The sequence below is a fragment of the Dermacentor albipictus genome, chromosome 1, assembly GCF_038994185.2.
Source record: "Dermacentor albipictus isolate Rhodes 1998 colony chromosome 1, USDA_Dalb.pri_finalv2, whole genome shotgun sequence".
In the NCBI taxonomy this organism is placed as follows: domain Eukaryota; kingdom Metazoa; phylum Arthropoda; class Arachnida; order Ixodida; family Ixodidae; genus Dermacentor; species Dermacentor albipictus.
This window is the reverse complement of record NC_091821.1, coordinates 239331132-239345243: the sequence shown is the minus strand read 5'-3', so window position 1 is coordinate 239345243 and position 14112 is coordinate 239331132. Positions and strand designations below refer to the sequence as shown.

At 44.2% G+C, this 14112-nt stretch overlaps 1 protein-coding gene across 1 annotated transcript in view; it reads right to left on the bottom strand.

The window, feature by feature from the left end:
- Nucleotides 1-14112, bottom strand: part of LOC135901568 (uncharacterized) — a 1085637-nt gene that overhangs the window by 764774 nt on the left and 306751 nt on the right. The gene's annotated exons all lie outside the window — the stretch shown is intronic.

Sequence of the window (14112 nt, the reverse complement as noted above, 5' to 3'; positions counted from 1 at the left end):
TATCTTGACGGTGTTCAAAAAACGCGCTAAAGACGAAGACGACAGGAACACATACGATAGGACAGGCGCTGAATAGCCAATTATTCCGTTTATTTCAAACGATCGTCCATTTTATGCTGTGCGCATCAGGTACCTCATGCACGCATAATCATACAGAAGATTGTATGCGGTAGAGCCACGGTAGCGTTCCGCCTTCCACTGCTGGCACGGGCGCTAAGTCAATCAGTTCATACACAAGATTGTATAGTCAATTCGTTCACGTGTGTTCACGTGTGTTCACGTATAGAAATACCTATATTTCTTTCGAGGTACCTATATACACACGTAAAAGCATTGACTATACAATCTTATGTATGAGATGACTGATTTATACAATCTTCTGTATGATGATGCGCGCATGTTGTACCTGATGCGCATAGCATAAAATGGATGAGCGTTTTAAATAAACGCTAGTTCGAAGTTCAGCGTCCCTCTTGTCGTAAGTGTACCTGTCGTCTTCGTCTTTAGTGTGTTTTGTGAACAATGTCAAGATGTAAATCAGCAATAACTGTGGAGGCAGTATTTGAGACCGTTTATGTGAAACTTGAAAGAAGCACCTTTAGAAACATCACCGAAAACAATAGGTACTGAGAGTAAAAGAAAATTCAGAAACATAAACAAACTATGCTCCTGACTTCTAATGCTTACTATTGAAGTCAGACCACGCAGTAAAGTATTATGCAAATTACTTGGCGTCAATATTGGCCACAGTGATGTCCATGCTATGCGGAAACGCAGTAGCTTCACAATTGTGAAAACGGATAGGTTCATAATGTACAGGGAACATTTGTTTTTGTAATTGCAGCAGGCACCTGGCTCGTTTTTTAGTGCATTCTTTAGGCTCGCGAAGCAATGGTTGTCAGGTCAGGGAGTATGCACAAGCCTCCTCATACCTGATTAGTTGATTATTGCACTCGATCAGCTTTTCTGCGCAAACAGGCTAGTCTAGTGCGCGTTCGACTAGCGCTGGAGCCACCATTTGCTTTGTTCAGTTCCTGTAGAGTACTGTACAGTAACGTAAAGTGTTTCACAATTTTGTACAGTAATGAATAAGGGCACCCGCACAAGCGGTATTCAAAATGTAAGAGCTTTAAATTGAAGAGAAATGCTAGGCAAGCTTTGGCCGAAGGCCGCTCTGAAACTGACTGCATGCTCTTGTGTGAGCGAAAACACCACACAACGGGAAGGATTGCTCGTAAATATTTGTACATATGGTGTCAAAACGCTGATAGAATAAAGCAAACCACGATGGGAAAAGTTAAATTGCGCTTTAAGTCAGTCGAATAAAATTATCAAAGCATGTTGCTGTGTGAGTGAAATCCACGCACAACGGGACGGATTCCTTGTAATAATTTGTACATACGTTGTCGAATGGATAAAGGCAACCGGCGATGGCAACAATAACCTTGCACTTTATATTACTCGAACACAATCATCAAAATATGACGCACTGATGAGCACCTGCCGTAGTTTGAGACATCGTTGAAACAGCTTAGACGTCGTATCGGAAACTTAGACAACCCGACAGTAGCTTCTAAGCGCTTTTTTTTTGTCGTTTGATTGAGAAAGTGCTAGGAGCACTGCAGGCTAGCTTCGACGACAGCTCCATTCAAGGTTTTATTTTTTCAGACTCCCCAATATGACGACACATGTCAAATCTGACCAATAGCTTAACTTGGATCGTCATTTCACACGTTCTACTACAGCGTTGCTGTAGTAGAGTCATTCCGACAGACATGTTTAAGAACGCGTAGAAAAACTGTGGAACAAATTGATCGATCGCTATAGGCCTGGTAAGGAAAGAGCTGAACGGTTTCAAACGTCACGACCATCACTTTTTCAGGGGCGGCAGGCACACACAAGAATAATAATAATAATAATAAAAAGAAACCATACCACGTACGCGCCGTCACGTAAAATTCTAGACAAGCGTGACAAAGCAGCTACTGTGCTAAGCTTCGTTTTGGCGCATCGATGACGTGTGAAGGAAGTGCCCACTACGAACCGTAATCGCCACGACTACAGTGTACTAATACACTGTAAAACGACGAAATAAAAAATACGGCTTGGCCCACGTGACACAGACTGGGAGACGTTAGAGGACTTCCACAACTGACGTTTCCTCTGCACGTGGTTTCTTGCATTCCTGAAGCGCCCAGTTTGTTACCCAGCTATCTCCTCCTGCGTGGCCTAGGATAAGGACTTCTCGCGTGATTTGAAAACTATCAGTTTTCGTCAGCAGTTACAACTATTATATTGTCAACAGCTACGTATCTACGCTAATGAAATAGTACAAGTACGGTATTTGACTATATAGTCAGAAAATGAGAACACCTAACGTGTTTTTCTGATGTCCGCCGTTCCCGATAATTTGTCTTCTAACAAATATTATTTATTTATTTATTTATTTATTTAAATACTCTCAATGCCATTGCAACGTTACAGAAGGAGTACTGTTCTAAATATTCACGTGCTCATGTTCAAATGGCAGTCTTGAATGATGCATGCAAGGGTATCTGGTGATGAAGGCAGGGAGGTGATTCCATTTTTTATCCTGAGCGCTCTAGTTTTAGGAATGTTTGGCAATCTTTGCAAAAAACACGCGTTATTGACTCAACACACATTGTACACCCTATTGTGAAGAAATATAGGCCTGCCGCCCACTGTAGAAACGCCCATGTCGCCCACCGACGGCAACGGCCGGCTATCCTTTCTTTTTCTAACTGTACATTTAATATACAGGGTGCCCCGACTATCATGCACCAAGACTTAAACATGAGCAAATGCCACGTAAATGGACAGAACCAAGGTAATGTTATTTGCCGTCGCTTTGACATACTCTGATTATTTCTTGCATTCCGCATAACTACATAATTACTCTTAATTAACCAACTTCCGAAATGTCACAATTAGATTAAAAGTGTCAGTGCAGCTTTCTGTTGCGCAATACGTGCAACATAAAAGTGTTCTTCCAAGCGTGAAGGAAGCCCGCGAAGACGCACCGTATGCCTCGAGCAGTCACTCGTGCGGCAGTTTTGCGTGTATTCGCGGGCTTCTTTCATGCTCGAAAGGACGCATTTATGTAGCAGATATGGAGTACGTAACAGAAAGCTGTATTGGGAGTTGTTTTTGTTGCTGTACAATTTTCTGATTTACACATTTAATCATCATCATCATCATCAGCCTGGTTACGCCCACTGCAGGGCAAAGGCCTCTCCCATATTTCTCCAACAAACCCGGTCATGTACTAATTGTGGCCACGCCGTCCCAGCAAACTTAATCTCATCGGCCCACCTAACTTTCTGCCGCCCCCTGCTACGCTTCCCTTCCCTTGGGATCCAGTCCGTAACCCTTAATGACCATCGGTTATCTTCCCTCCTCATTACATGTCCTGCCCATGCCCATTTCTTTTTCTTGATTTCAACTAAGATGTCATTAACTCGCGTTTGTTCCCTGACCCAATCTGCTCTTTTCTTATCCCTTAACGTTACACCTATCATTCTTCTTTCCGTAGCTCGTTGCGTCGTCCTCAATTTGAGTAGAACTCTCTTCGTAAGTCTCCAGGTTAATCTACCTACAGTATTTCAGAAGTCGATTAATTAAGATTAATTATATAATTAGGCGCAATGCAAGAATTAATCTGGGTATATCCAAGCGAAGGCAAACGACAATACCGTGGTTCTGTCCAGTTACGTGGAATTTGTATATTTTCAAATCTTGGCGCATGATAGGTGGGAAACCCTGTACAGTACGTCATGCAGTGCAAGTACTGCGAATACTGTAGAAAGTCTTGCGCACACTAAGCGAAGACAACAAGAAAAGGACACAAAGACGGAGCTGGTCTTTGTGTCCTGTTCTTTTTGTCGTCGCTTAGTACGCGAAGAACTTTCGACAATGAAGGCAAACGAACTAGCCCGCCTCTCAGTCTAACAAGCATGATAGGCGGGATATTTGGTTTGAATACTGTTGTATTGGCTGAATACTTTAGTATTTGCGCAGCATGGTACGTGGGTCGTATAGTTTTCCCTCGACAGTGGGTACGCATAGTACAAATTAAGCCGCATTTTTAACGATAAACAATTAGTAGGTGGCGCAGAGCTAAGACGTACAACCCCGTTTATTTCCTTGCTATGCCTATCACTGCGCGTGCCGTGTGTGTGTGTGTGTGTGTGTGTGTGTGTGTGTGTGTGTGTGTGTGTGTGTGTGTGTGTGTGTGTGTGTGTGTGTGTGTGTGTGTGTGTGTGTGCGTGCGTGTGTGTGGTTGTGTGTGTGTGTGTGTGTGGTTGTGTGTGTGTGTGTGTGTGTGTGTGTGTGTGTGTGTGTGTGTGTGTGTGTGTGTGTGTGTGTGTGTGTCGTTGAAAGCGGGGGCCTACCTTGCGCGAAATAAAGCTTCGTTTTATGATATGCTGTTGTTTATTGATCTCAAGGGTACTGACCTTAGCCACAAAGCTGACTTCTCAGTTTTCTTTGTGTGTGCGTGTCTGTTTTAACACAATGACTTTCTTGGCGAGCCTGGATATAGCGATATCTCATTATGTGGGCCTACTGCGAAGGTAGTGCAGCCACGGACGCAAGTGTCCGTGTCTGCGCGCCTAACTTTTTTCAAAGTGCGACGCTCTTCGTATACTCCCCTCACGCTACGGGTGACGCCATAAAGTGCCATGCGCAGTGACTCCGCCCTCAGCACGTAGACGAGCGCTATGCCGCGATGATCGCGAAGGGGTACTTTCAGTACATCGGGAGAGCGTCATGGAATGAGACAGAGAGAGATGTATTATTGATAGGAAAGACAAAGTCGGCGACATGAGCTAGTGCGTTCTAGTTAGCTACCCTGCATTAGTCACTGTACGTATATGTTATCTATGCAGTAAATCTAGGATGGGAGAGGAGGACCGGTATTCTTTCACAAGTGTCCCGGCGGTTAAGGTGTCCTGTTTATCGGCGAGGTCGCGACCTCCGCTTTCCGATTGGAGACGCCGGACGTTGTCGCTCTAGCGCGGCTCACAATAAAGCGTATACGGTTCACAGACCCCATTCTCACACCGAACTCGCCAAAAAAGACATTGTCTTTCACCGACATCAACTAGAGGTGGAATCGCCTTCAAATATTCCTTTTTTTCTCGCGACGCGAACCAGGTAAGAATTGCAGCAGTGCGCCACATCATTTCTGCAGCGCAAGCCTATAGACAAGGAATTTCGATGCGGCGCGGGAACTTCGCTCAAAGGTGGGTATGCGTTACCGGCGTACACCTACGCGCTGTGGCGACGCTCGTGCAACGTTTGTGGACCCGCTGCGATGGCTCAGTGTCTGTGTGGAGAACTGCTGCTGCTGAGCACGACGTCGCGGCATTCCTGACCCCGGTGACCGCTATCCGCATACTGTTCTCTGTGTCATTGGTGCCCATCAATAAAACCGAAGTCTGTAAACGATGCTTTCATAATTCGTTGCAAATTAGTATGCTATCACCCACTCCACCTAAATACCATAGCCAGGCACGTACCCAGGATTTTTTTTTTTCGGGGGGGGGGGGGGGGAGGAAGGGGCCCCCAAGGTAACTTTTCTAGGCAAGTGACGGGGGGGGGAGGGGGGGGAGGCGTCTAATAGTCTGAACGTGAATAATGCCTACCATTCGCCATAAAGGCGCGTAGACCCGCAAAACAGAATTGAAATAAGGTGTACCTCATAGTGACACCCCTCCCCCTATGAGATACACCTCTCCTTTACTTGGCAAACAAGGAACCACATCAAACGGACGCGCGCATGAAAGAAGCGCAGGAAGAACACTGACAAGAACAAGTAAACAAGCGAAAGTGTAAAATAAAGATTTCTAGTAGCGGTATTTGAAATAGCTCTGGAAGAATTAGATATACATATATAAATATTTCCGGATAAAACACAGTTCTTTTGGATCCCTCGTTTACTGCGCTACTATTTTAGGTGCCAAAACCGCCTCGTGCTGTTATTCAGGAAGTTGCGTAACGATACGTGGTCACCATCCCGTACAACCGCGTAGAGCACAGGACGCTGCGGTTCCATACGTACTGCGCCCACCGCGGAAAGTTAGAAAACGCCCCACACAAGCATTGCAGAGTGGCTACATCGGACGGCTCCACTGATAACTGTATAAACGTCATTCAAAAAACACGGAATTATTCTCCCCTTCCGGCCGCGTTTCATCTTCCTTTTTAAATAAAAAGATGTTGATGCATAAATATTTTCACAAACAACGGTTACATTTCTTAATTTTAGTTTTTCCTTCCTGTTTGGCTATTATTGCCTTGGCTCTTTCCCTTAGTAGATCACTTAATTTCTCAACTCCTTGCGACTCTTGTTTACAGTTGCCAATTTTGCACGAAAATTGCTGTACAATTAGCGAAAAGCCACACGAGGTAACGGGTGACAATCATATTGCTTCTGGGTTTAACGGGTATTGCAGGGTCTGATGATGGACGCTGTTTCGCATTGTTATATTTGCCACCTTATCTAACCCATATCACGGGCATATCGTTCCGAGGATCTGCCAGCGTCACGGCGAGCCGTCACTCGAAGAAATAATTAAGTAAAAGGAAAAGGTAAACGCAACTGGCGTTTTTTCCGACCGCAACTCATTCCAGGAGCATACAGACCAGCTAACTACGAACCAATTCCATTTCCTGGTCCCTGGATCAGTCTAAGCAAAAAAGCTTGAACTAACGAATCAACATCGATGCGCGTGATCGCTGAATGGACGGAGACAGCTGAACTCATCTCGAGGTAATCGCGCGGGAACTGAATCGATGAGAAAACTGGCCTTCACACCCCAGAAGATGATAACTACCGCCCTCCAAAAAGAGGGGGAAAAATTGACAACCATTGCACTCTGTGAAGCTGGAATGGCAGCAAGAGCTGACGACAGTCAAACCTCTCCAACGAAAAGCAAAGTGCTTCAAGTGCTTTAGCAAAGTGCATTGGTTGTCAATTTGTTCAAAGTGCATTAGGCCCTGCCCATACATGGGCCGATCCCGAAGATAGTGTAATTCAGGGCCCATTGGTGTCGGTGGTGAAACAGGCGTTGAATGCTCCGCATACGTGAGTCCATGCCGAAGGTAGTCCAACGCCGGGCCGACCCCCGACGTAGGTAAAGCAGGCGTTAAGCATTCCCCATACTTGGGCCCATTACGAATATTGATAAGGGCGTGTTACAGGTTTCCGGGCCAAGACGGGTATGTGCCATTGAGCTTGGACCCTTTCTGCACAATCACCAGGATCGGCCACATGATGATTTTTTTTTGTTGACGACTGCCGAAAAAACTACGGAAGGTTAGTCACACACAGCGTTCACTGTAAAAGGCAGCAAAATATTGACTACGGAATAGATTGATTTGTCGGCGCTTTAGGAATATGTGTGAGGAATGGTGGCGTGGGTGGGGGGGTGCGGGGGTACGACGCATAATTTCGCCCCCCTCCTGGGTACGTGCCTGACCATGGCAATGACTACCTTTCTTGGCTTAGCTACACTGAAGTGCAGCCGTATGGGTGCGCACCTGGGGAAGTTGCCTGAAGTCGGCAACGACATTTGTATGGTAAGGGCTGCTTACATGTGTAGTGATTTCGCACCCAAAACGACAAATAAAAGAAAGGCATTACTGACTCGTGGTGATCGATCCTACCGATTAAGGTTCCTACCGGCAGTTGATTGTGGTTATAATTTGTTAGTGGATTCCCGACATGTATTCGGGAAGGTATCTGCGTTCATAATCATGTCTCAATCTCGAACAAAACTCTCGGTAGTGACAATTGCACAGACCAGTTTCTTGCTTTGACTTCGTCACGGGGCTGTCATATAACGTCCTGCTACCCGACGATCCAACGTTGACTCGTGACGCACAGATATTCATATACAGTATACAGAAATTGGCCGCTTATTCCAAGATGTCGCAAAATTCTCGCGAGAAAAAGAAGGGGGGGGGGGGCAGAATTGAGACGCGTATACGGAGCTTTGTGCGACAACCAGAAAGCGCAGAAACTAAACGGCTGCTCATTCTCAGCAGGAAGGAAGCCGATCTCAAAAAAAAAAAAAGAAAAGAAAAAAAAATTCAATGAACATTGCCGTTTGAAGAATCGAGACGTATGATTTAGGTTGGAACACGCGTACGAACGCATCCCTCGCCTTTCTACTAGAGCCAACCAGGAAGCTAACACAAAGCAACGAATTATTATTTCTCATACGTTCAGGCTCAGCCCTGGGGTGCATGTAACACAACATTCACGCGAAAGTTCTGTATAGTTGTATTCGTGTTGCAGCTGGAATTCAGGTAAATGACGACAGAATCGCGATAGCAGAAACCGAATCTACTAGCCGACGAGGCCTCTGCCGGCACTCGCAATGATTATACAATGAAAAGCCGTCTTTGCGAAAGTATTTGGCACGTGCTGCAGACGGGTGAAGCAAAAGGTCGGCCTGGCTGAGCAGCTGCCATTACGACCTACGCAATGTAAACGTGTCGCAGACTGCGTTCACACGCCACCGTGGTTCTCCTGGAAGCAAGAGGGGCCCCACTGAGCACATAGCGCAGTAAGCTCGCAAAGAACACACAGCAAATTATGACACGAGCAAATGTAGTCTAGTCGCATCCATCGCACCATTTTGTTCTATCAAGGAGCTTGATTGCGTTCCGCCACAAGTAAAAGAAACTATCTCTGCACATTTCCATTGGGAATCCTAGATATTCAGGAAATCAACAGGTCATTAAAGCTTAGACGTTCCCGAAAGCGCCGTTTGCAAACCCCATGTAAGTAACCAAAGCATTTATGCCAGTTTTTAGCGCTACCGCTCCGTAAACAAAACTGATGCAGTATCACCCAAGTCGTCCTTTATTGGTCTGAACAAAACGCTGCAACGTCATCCGTGTAAACAAGAATATAGACTTCAATACCAGTGTGCACAAACTGTGTGCGAACAGAAATGCGCAAACTGTGCTACGTCTTTGGGCACTTGGACACATTCGAGGGGGCAGTATAAACGCGCAAAAAGACTGGCGATATCCCCGACACACTTCTGCGTCCTTGAAGGCTACTAAATACTCTTCAAGCAACAAATTTGCGAGAAGGCGCCCGTGATGATTATGGCGTCTGCTACGTCGTCTGCTACAGCGTCACATGATTCATATATTAAATAAGAGAAGGAATGTTTGGTAACACGCACAGGTACATAACTTACTTTCTAAATATTTTAGACAACGCGTTATTGCGCAAATAACTGAGTCAGATATGAAAATATAAGATGACATGACAGCAGATAAACTTCATACTTGGCTTGGATTTCAGTTTGACAGGAACACAGACGCTTTCGTTAATGCGAACAGACACATCTTCGCTGTTTTAACTTCTTGGCCAAATTATCGAGGATGGCTAGTTTGGCGGACTAGCTTTTTTTCAATTCGTATGTTGTAATATAAGTGAGAAACTGCGGCCAGTGGCCGTGTTGTCAAAACAGGCCATGTAATAGTAATGGTCAAGTTTTGTTACATTGTTGTATTTTACAATTTTATGGAAATGTTTGTTTTTTGTTTTTACAAGGAACTATTGACCAGATATGCCGTATTTTGTTCAAAATTTTAACAATAATACCAGACTTTTAGGAACACACATGGTTGCCTTACTTTTGTGTTTACTGACATTGTAATTGTGCACATCTCCTACTATTAATAATTGCAAACTATACGAACTTGTTTAACTAATGATAATAAAATACAATAGTTGCAAATTCTTTTGTTTTAATCTTAAATTTCTCAATGTAGCCAGTGTTTTGTGTTTACCAATGGTGCATGTTGCTAGACTTTTGTACTTTTTATTGCAAGTTTAAAATATATTTTTATTATTATTTTACACAAATAAAACACTTTTGTGTCCTAAAAGTTTATATTTATTTACCTTTGTTCACTTTTTTTATTGCAATGACATTGCCAGTTGCAATATGAATCGGCCAGTCTTCAGTGAAGCTACGTGGACGTGAAAACGCAGCTTTTCCGCGCAGTGATTTAAGAATTACTCAGGATCATGCTGTGTAAGAAAATAATTATGACGTGTCTAGCTAGCCAAGTTATAATACATTCCTTTCAAATTATAAAGGTGGCGCAGGAGTCGAACAATGCGGCGAAGAGTTGACGAAGCCAGGAAAACAACATGAAATGTGGTTACTGTGTTTACATTTCTGTCGGCTACGAGTACTACGACTCCTAGTTAAACGGTTGAAAATTCTTTGGTTCTGCAGTCAAGTATGGGCGAAGATCGAACGCCGTTGGTGTGTTCGCAATGTGCCTGTGACGGATCGAATGTGACCATAGAAAGCGACTAGCCAAAGTCCGGATCGCAGTGAATGTATACGCGCCCTCGAATCGGGGTAAGCAAACCTAGGACCGATGTTGTTTCACAAATCGCCCAGCGGCTATGGTGTGTCCTGTTGATCGCGAAGGCGCAGCGTCCGCTGTGCGAGTGGAGACACCCGACGCAAAAACGCCCGTGCACCGCGAGCTTTGGGTGACGCACTAAAGAAGCCGAAGTGGTCATGATTAGGCCAAAGCCCCTCTACTACGACGTCCCTCAACTCGAAGTCGTAGCGTTGGGATGTAAAACCCCACGGCAAGGGTGTATGCGGTTGAATAATAATTGATTCCTTATAATCAGTTTCGCCACAGTAGGGTGCTGTCATGCGGTGAAGAGTACACGATGTACGCGGAATTACAGCAAAGCACAAGACCGGAACGGAGGCAATATCACGGGGCTTAGTACGTTTTCCTTGAATATACACGCGCGTACGCACCGTCTCAGGTCACGGTACGAGTACAGATATGTTTTAAATGTACAGGCATGCCTTCAGAGCTATTATCTTCCGTCAGTGTGGCTATCTTGTTTCGCACGGTTTTGCGTTACCTGTATATGAGATCAAAACAAGGCATATTACGCGCTCCTTAATTAATACATCACCGAAAGCGTTGTTTCTATATTATGAGCTGCCACTTTCGGAATGGTAAAAGCTGTTGCCAGGAAATGAAACGCCGTCTAAAGAGAAATGGTCGAAAAGTCCCGGAAGCGCTCTGGACTCGAAGCTCACGTGTATTCAATACCGCTCGATTAACGGTTGTAAACTGTGGCATCATTCGAACCTGCGACTCCACAAAACCAATGCACTGGCATCTCGTATGAAGACTTCATTTCCGTTAGCTTGCTGTAAACAAGGAGGTCGTCTTTAATGTCTACTGATCTACTGAATGTCTACTTTCATCGTCTTTAATGTCTACTGGTCTACTGAATAGGTTTCTATACCAATTTTTTATGCGTTACCAATGTCATTTAGTTTTCTCCCCCGGTATCCTCGGTACACTATGCAGGGCACGCTGTATATATTTATTTGAAGTATATGAAGCAGTGTTCTGAGTGGCCAGCGAGCTATCTTTATTTTGTGTAGGTTCATTACAGCCTTTGTAGAAAGTTGCTCATTGAAGCGTTCCAGGGTGTCATACTGCCGCTAATAGAAATGCTTCCCAGACTCCTAAAACAACAGCATGAGAGACGGTTGAATTCCCATGTAAACAGAGAGTTTTAAGCGCAATGCATTGCGAATTTTTTACTTTCCTCCTTTAAATGCCAGTGTTGCAGATAATCAACCCCCCGGTTTCCCATGTGATTTCGTGTACATACGAAATTTGCAGTTTGTTTCTCCAGTGTCCTCTGTGAGCTAAACAAGGCCTCTTACATATATCTGGGGAAAATGAGGGACAGGGTATGAACAAAGTGTAGGCAAAGTTCCAAATGGGTAGGTGAAATGCGCATTTTCTAGCAGAATACGTATGCAAGAGGCTCATAGCGCTGGCATAATTACAACTACACGTGAGGTCGAATTTTTGCGAACATGAGGCGAACAATACGCCATGTTTATGTGCAATGGTAAATATGTTTTGAACAAATACAGCGTTAAAAAGAAACTGTAAGCAAGGGTTCCAAAGTATCACGCTACTGCTGTTAGCTAGGTCTCGCAATGTCCCAAGAGAACTCTGCGTTTCAGATATTTATACTTTGAAAGCATGGCCAGCATTTTAAGTGCAATATGTCGCGTAGTTTTAGCGTTTCTGGCTCATTTAGAACTGGCACAAATAACTATTGAACCTTCATATTTATTTATTTATTTATTTATTTATTTATTTATTTATTTTGCTTTTTCATGTGTGATACATTAGTTTCGTCTGGTGTCCGCACTCGACTAAATGAGGCCGCTTCGTTATGTTTGGTGACTGTCAGGACAAATTAATGGGTGATGTTCAGGTGAGATTCAAAACAGACGGGTAACTGGGGCTCGCGATAAATTACGCATACAAACACTTTAGAGTGTTAGAGCGTGTGTAACGAGCAGGGAAGCCCGATGGCCTGAGCTATAAAAGCCAACACGAAAAAAATTTGCCGAAAATTGGTGGTACGCTCTGTTCTGTCCTCTCTGTGCGAAGTTAAATGCAGTTGGATCAAACACAGCCTTTGTAAAAAAAAAATCTTATTCAAGTGTTAGATCGTGTGATATTGCCGCTATCAGCTATGCTACCCACTGTCCCGACATACATATGGGTACAACAGGTTTGCAAATAAAAGGGATGGGAAACAGGGTTACTGCAATGTGTGATAAAATTTTTATGTTCCTGGTCCTCTTCGAAGCGTTGCAAATAATTAGAGACGTCGGTTTTCTTGCCCTATTTTCAGGCGTCATAACATGTTGCGTCTTAGTTTTAGCGATGTCCTCGGTAAACTAAACAGGACATTTTGTTTATATTTGGCAAAAATAAAGGGCGCATTATGAGCAATATGTAGGTAAACTTCAAAGACAGGGGACTAATTATGACGTTTGCAGTAAATTACGCATGCAAGCTTTAGGTAACTTTATGAATGTGTTTTGCGAACAAAGAATTAATGCTAATGCCTTGGGAAACTGTGAACTAAACCAATATCAAACCTAGCGGGAATTCAGTGGGGTGGGGGGTAGGAAGGGAGGGAGGACATCATGGTAAATAATAAAGACGGCAACACTAGCCCATCTAAGTCTCTTAATTAACCATGGTAAATGCATATGGCGCGGTAACATATTTGTTTATGAGTTACTGGCTTTTTAAAAAATCCCCAGGTGCTCCAAAGTTTTTCAAACGTAACAGTCACACACACAAACACACACACATATACAGGGTGTCCCAGCTAACTTGGACCAAGATTTTGAAAAAAAAACCTATGCGATCTTCAGAACAGAAATCGCGCGGATGTTGTTAGCGTTTATCTGAACTTATAGTACCATTATTTTTGCTCGTCTTTTTATAGTAATTAGCCGAGATAGATTAATTAACTTATTAAATATAGCTTGAAACGTTCAGGCGTCAATAGGAAAGTTGTGAAGTTACACAAATATTGCCCAATCCAGGTACTTCCAACGAGATGGACTTGGCGTTGCCGCTTTTATTCGGGAAAAAACGAAAGCCCGCGGAGTTAAAAAAAAAAAAAACATGACAGCGCGCTTTGTGCGCCCGAATGCGCCGCGATTACAGCGTTCCCATGAGTGATTTGTAAAAACATCGCCAGCGCCGCGCCTTCCCTTCACTTACGAGAAAGGGCGGGCTTCAAGCTTTGCTAGGCTCTGACATTACCGGCAGCGGCTGGCGACGGCGCTCCAAAAAAGCGCTTCGTCAGCAACTGCTCGCACCTGTAAGAACGCGCCGTCATCAGCCGTTTATTACGATATGACGAGAAGAGAATTTTTTTCCACCGCTCAATTGGATGCGGAAGAGAAAAAATGCACACAAAACATACATGATACATGTAGAACCTGTGCGAGAGAGAGCATCGTTTGTTAAAACGCCGCTTTTCTTCAAAGCTGTGCTAGCGGCTAAATGCATGTGAGCTCGACTGTCTATTACTGTCGTGCCGCGCAACCATTTCGAAGAAATTGTTTTCAGTGTCTAAAGTATGCCGTATTCAAGCGAGGAGAAGGCGAACATCGTTTTAGCCTTGAGAGCGGCACGGGGCGACAATAGGAAACCTGAACGTATACCGACATTGGCAAT